This window comes from Canis lupus, chromosome 7 (genome assembly GCF_048164855.1).
Source record: "Canis lupus baileyi chromosome 7, mCanLup2.hap1, whole genome shotgun sequence".
In the NCBI taxonomy this organism is placed as follows: Eukaryota; Metazoa; Chordata; class Mammalia; order Carnivora; family Canidae; genus Canis; species Canis lupus.
In genome coordinates, this window is record NC_132844.1 from 43,100,499 (window position 1) to 43,106,532 (window position 6,034).

Below are 6,034 nucleotides of genomic sequence, written 5' to 3' on the forward strand. Positions count from 1 at the left end.
GCTGTGTATAAAATCTCATCTCAAATATAGCAAAATAAAAATATATATATAACAAAATAGAAAGTTTGAAAGTAAAAGGATGGTAAAAAATATATCAAGTAGTGAAAACAGATCTCTAATAATACATATGAAGCATAATTCAGAGTAAAGAATATTACCAGGGAAGTATATTACATGTGAAAAAGTGATTTATCAGGGAAATCTGAATAGATATTTTTCTAAAGAAGATGAACAAATGTTCAACAGGTACATGAAAAGGTGCTTAAAATCACTAATCATTAGGGTTCTGTTGTGCCCAAGATCGCGAATCCCAGAAACCACCGAGGAGCAGACACCGATGCAAACACACGAGGGTTTATTTACAAGCTCAAGCCTGGGTCCAAGTGTACCCGATGCAGCAGAGCAGGGACATGGACCCTGAGACTAAGAGGCTTAGCAACTTTATAGGGGCCAGTGGCCAATGGGATACGCAGAAAGTTGCACAGTCATGCTGGTCCACTCGCAGGTGGCTGATTGAATTACATTTTACCTTAAAGTATCCATTTGAACTGGCCTATCACTGAGCCAGATTTCCGATTAGGGTGTGCCCTGGGCTTGACTAGGGTGGGGCAGTGCCCTAAGTAATAAGCAGGTCAGCACAAGGCGGGTGCAGCCCAAAATAGAGTGAGTCCTGCTCTGCTTGTCCAGGGGTAGGGGATTTTCTTAAATTTCCTGGGTCCCACATTCCCCCTTTTTTCAGAGGATCCTATGCAGGACCCAATCATGGGTCTAGGTTGCTCTCAGAGTGAGCCAGGGGAATGATTAAACCAGGATTCTCACCAAACTTGTTGTTGTTCTCACTCTCATTTACATTTAAGACAGCACATAACCAACCCCCCCCCCCCCCCGCCCACCCTTTGTTGTAAGAAGACTAATTCTAGTCTCCTTCTATTTTGAAGGACAACCCTGGACTAGGGAGTCTTAGAGGTGGGAAATAAGTGAGAACGGTGCAGTCTTAGCTTTAGGGGATTGTCCTTGTCTGGTTGGCTTTTCCATTCTGGAACAAAGTCCATGAGAATGGCGTGTGGATCAGCTGGCCAGACGTGGGTGTAGTGGACCCAGGGAGTAATCCTGTCGACGCTGAGAGTGGTGGGAGTGGTCAGGATCATGATGTAGGGTCCCTTCCAGCGAGGTTGAAGTGTCTGGTGTTGGTATACCCAGTCAGCTGGCTGATATCGATGGGGGTCCGGGGATGGCCCAGTCTCGTAGAGGGCCCTCAGCTTAGGCCACACCTGCTCATGGGTTCGTTGTAACATTTAGAGGGAGAAAAGAAATTGGTGATCATCAAATTCAGCAAGCACCTCAGGTTTTAAATTGGGGATAACAGGTGGAGGAAGACCGAACATGATTTTGTAGGGAGTCAGTCCCATCTTATATGGGGAGTTCCTTACCCTATATAGGGCAAACGGGAGGAGAGTCACCCAGTCCCCACCAGTCTCCAGGGCTAATTTAGTTAAGGTCTCCTTTAATCTTCTGTTCATCCTCTCTACCTGTCCTGAGCTCTGGGGCCTATATGCACATGTAATTTCCAATCCGCCCCAAGTACTAGTGCCACTCCCTGTGTTACCTTAGATACGAATCCTGGGCCGTTGTCTGACCCAATTCTAATGGGAAAACCATACCTCGGTAAGATGTCTTCCAGCAGTTTCTTGGTCACGATCTGTGCCATTTCATGTTTGGTGGGAAATGCCTCTGTCCATCCTGAAAAAGTATCTACAAACACTAGTAAATACCTATACCTGTATTTTCCAGGTTTTACCTCAGTGAAGTCCACTTCCCATTAGGCTCCTGGGCGGTCCCCTCAGAGCTGGGTGCCCGGGTTAGATCCATGGGCAGAGGCATTTGTTGATTGGCATGCACGGCAGCTCGCCACAATCTGTTTGATCTTTGTTCAAGAGTCTTTAATAGTGATCTTTGCATGTCGTATGAGGTCTTCCATCTTCCTTGTCCCCATGTGAGGACTCCGATGCATTTTGGATAGGACTCGCCATCCTAGTTCCTCTGGCAGGATGATGCTGGAGTCTGCGGCCCTCCACCAGACATGCAAGCACTGGGTCATAGGCAAGCGTTTGATCCAGTGTAAGTCAGCATCAGTATAGTTGGGGGTGTCCGGCGGGGTCAGTGCCCCCGGATCAGGTAGCGTGGTAGCTAAGACCTGGGTCACCAGAAGGGCCACCTCTTTTGCTTTTAAATCGGCTAGCCAGTTTCCCCTGGCTACTGGTGTGTCTGCCTTTTGGTGCACCTGGACAATGGATGATGGCTAGGGCCTTGGGCAGCCAGAGGGCCCTCAGGAGTTCAAGAATCTCCGTTTTGTTTTTAACAGTCTTTCCCTCTGCTGTCAGAAGCCCTCTCTCCCTGTAAAGGGCTCCGTGGATGTGAGCAGTGGCAAAGGCGTACCTGCTGTTGGTGTAGATGTTTATTAGTTTACCTTCCCCGATGGCCAGCGCCTTGGCCAGTGTGATCAGTTCTGTCCATTGAGCCAACGTTCCGGCTACCAGTGATTCTGCCCAGACAGTCTCCATCTCCGTGGTTACGGCTGCCCCCGCATATCTGAGTCCTTCTTGGACAAAACTGCTGCCATCCATGTACCAGGTGGCATCCGCATTCAGCAGTGGCTGGCCCTGGAGATCAGCTCTGATTCCGTGCACCTGTGCCAAAATTTCTTGATGGTCATGCAGAGGGGGGTCCCAGTCTGGGTTAGGGAGTAGCGTTGCCAGATTCAGGGTTGTTGGTGGCCTAAATAAAATTCTGGTGGGGTTTAGCAGTAGGCTCTGATAATGGGTCAGACAGGCATTGCTGATCCAGCGGTCTGGGGGCTGTTTGAGTACCCATTCAATAGCATGTGGGGTGGTAACATACATTTCTTGTAGCCAGTTTGTCTGCGTCCTTGACCATAGTGGCCACCGCAGCAATAATTTTTAAGCATGGGGGCCATCCAGCAGCCACCATGTCCAGCTTTTTGGAGAGATAGGCTATGGGTCTCTTCCAGGGACCTGAGTACTGGACAAGGACCCCTTTTGCCACCCCGTCTTTCTTGTCCACATACAGGTAGAAGGGTTTGGCTAGATTGGGCAACCCAAGGGCCGGGGCAGACAGCAAGGCCTTTTTAAGGTCATTAAAGGCTCTGTTCAAAATTTTGCTGGTGCCTGGTGGCCTCATAGAGGGGTCTGGCCATCTTGGCAATTGGCAAAACCCGTAATCCATAAGCGACAGAACCCTGCTGACCCCAGGAATTCACGTACCTGGCGGACGGTTTGCAGCTGTAGGATTCTTAAGACGGTTTCCTTCTGTGCATCCGTCAACCATCTTTGTCCATCTTTTAATTTGTACCCAAGGTAGCTCACCTCTGTTCTGCAGATCTGGGATTTTTTTAGCTGAGGCCCGGTATCCTAGGTCTGGAACAAGTCCCTGGTATCCTTGGTCTGGAGCAAGTTCCTGGTGCCTCGTAGGCATGTGTCCTAGTCCTTCGCCACCAAGAAGAAATCATCTACATATTGTAATAAAGTCAAATGAGGGTGCTTGGAATGGAACTCACCCAAGTCTTCGTGTAAGGCCTCATCGAAGATGGTCGGTGAATTTTTGAATCCTTGTGGTAGTCGAGTCCAAGTGAGCTGGCCATTGATGCCTTTCTCAGGGTCCGTCCATTCAAAGGCGAAGACGTTTTGGCTCTTGGGCGCTAAAGGCAGGCTGAAAAAGGCATCTTTTAAATCTAATACCGTATACCAAGTTTTGTCTGGAGGCAGGGTGGAGAGGAGGGTGTATGTGTTTGGGACCATAGGGTGCATATCCTTTACTCGCCGGTTGACTTCCCTTAAGTCCTGGACTGGCCTGTAATCGTTAGAGTGCGGTTTCTGAACCGGCAGCAAGGGAGTGTTCCATGCCAATTGGCAGGGCCTTAATATGTCCGAGTCCAGTAGTCACTATATGTGGGGTGTGATTCCCTTTTATGCTACTAAAGGCATGGGGTATTGGCGGACCCTGACAGGGTCTGCCCCCGGCTTTAGTTCTATGTATATGGCCGGTCGGATGCTGGGCCAGCCCGATTCCCCCAGTTTCAGCCCACGCTTGGGGAAATTCCCACAGCCAACGGTCACTGTCAGTCATTGGGGCTGAGGGCATTTGGTGGAGACTATATTCATATTCTAAACTCAGGACAAGCACCTAAATCGGGTGCCCCTTCTTGTTTAGGACTTTTGCCCCTTCGAGTGGAAGCAAATTTGTGCCCCCATCTTGGTGAGCAAATCCCGACCTAACAACGGGTAGGGACACTCAGGGATGACCATGAAGGACTGGGATACCCGGCCCGTGCCGAGATCCACAGTTCTTCGGGTAGTCCATGAGTATTGTTTGGTGCCCATGGCCCCTTGCACCCATGAAGTTTTGTTTGCCAATTTCCGTTGGGGTTGTAATAAAACTGAATGTTGTGCCCCAGTGTCCACTAGGAATTCAACAGGTTGCCCCTCCACTTTAAGAGTTACCCTGGGCTCAGGGAGGGGTGCCGAACCCTGACTCTCCTAATTGTCCAGGTCCTCCATTTCTAAGATCTTGGCAGGGGCCTTAGATCTTTTGTTAGGGCAGCTTTTCACCCAATGGCCCTCCTCTTTGCAATAAGTGCATTGGTTTTTGTTCAGCTTAGGGTGCTCCCAACGGGGACCAGGGCCATCCTCCTTACCTGTCCCTGAAGCCAGCTTCTTGAGGTGCCTCTGTCTTTCCTGTGGGTCATCCATGGTTGTGGCCAGCAGGATCTTGGCCAGGTTTCGGGTCTGCCAGTCACTTAGTTTGGTTTGTTGTTCTTCCAGACTTTCTCTATTATAGACTCATTCTGCCACTATCACTAAGTCCTGCAAGCTCTTCTCTCCCAGTCTCTCTACTCTTTGCAATTTCTTTTTAATGTCCGGAGCAGCCTGGTTAACAAAAGCCATGATAATTGCAGTCTTTGTTTCCGGGGCTTCTGGGTTCATAGGGGTGTACTGCATAAAAGCCTCTAAGACTCTCTCTAAGAAGGCTGCTGGACTCTCATCCTTACCCTGCCTCACATCATAGACCTTGGCCAGATTGGTAGGCTTGTGCGTGGCAGCCTTGAGACCTGCCATTAGAGTCTGGCAGTAGACCCGGAGTCTCTCCTTACCTTCAGCTGAGCTGTAGTCCCAGGTGGGGCGGAATAAAGGGAAGGCAGCATTTATGAGGTCTGGGTTTTGAGTCTGCTGTCTGTCCTCTCCCAGGAAAGACTTCCGGGCTTCCACCTGAATTTGTTCTCTTTCCTCGGTGGTGAAGAGAACCTGCAAAAGCTGTTGGCAGTCATCCCTAGTAAGCTGGTGGGTAAAGAGAACAGTATCTAAAAGCCTGATTAGATCTCTCGGATTATCAGAGAACTTTGCATTTTGGGTTTTCCAATTATATAAATCACTGGTGGAGAACGGCCAATATAACATTAGCTGTACACCAGTCTCACTGGGGGGCCCTATGGTGTGGAGAGGAAGGGTTGTGGAGTCGGCCGGCCCCGCATTCGGAGGTGAGGCCATCCGGTGGGGCCGACTGCGTGTCCCCGCTGCTGGCCCGCGCACAGGGACTCCCTCGTCAGGGAGGGGTGGCGCCCCTTCTGCAGCCCCCGATGCCTCCAATGGAGGGGTGGAAGCCGGGGGAGGGGGGGATGCCCAGTAGGGCGGCGGGAGAATCAGGTCCTCTGGGGAGGAATCCTGGAAGACTGGACGAAGGGGTGCTTCGGGCATAGAGTCGGTCTCCTTTTTGGCTTTCCGCAGGGCTAGAATCTCTGTGGGTCCTGCTTTGGGGGGTAAAAATGGTTTTAGCCAAGGAGGAGGATTCTCGATCATGTCCTGCCAGATCAGGATGTAGGGAACCTGGTCAGAGTGGCCGTCCGGTTCGTCCCTGAAGATCACGGTCTTAACGTGTAAGATAATAGGTAGGTGAAAAGTTCCTTCCTGGGGCCATCTCACGTCAAAGGTTGGCCATTCTGATACACAATAAATTTGGAATC

At 50.2% G+C, this 6,034-nt stretch overlaps 1 pseudogene; it reads right to left on the reverse strand.

Annotated features, from left to right (window-relative positions):
- Positions 1 to 900: 900 nt before the first annotated feature.
- On the reverse strand, positions 901 to 5,768 carry LOC140636407 (uncharacterized; annotated as a pseudogene).
- Between the last annotated feature and the right edge of the window lie 266 nt (positions 5,769 to 6,034).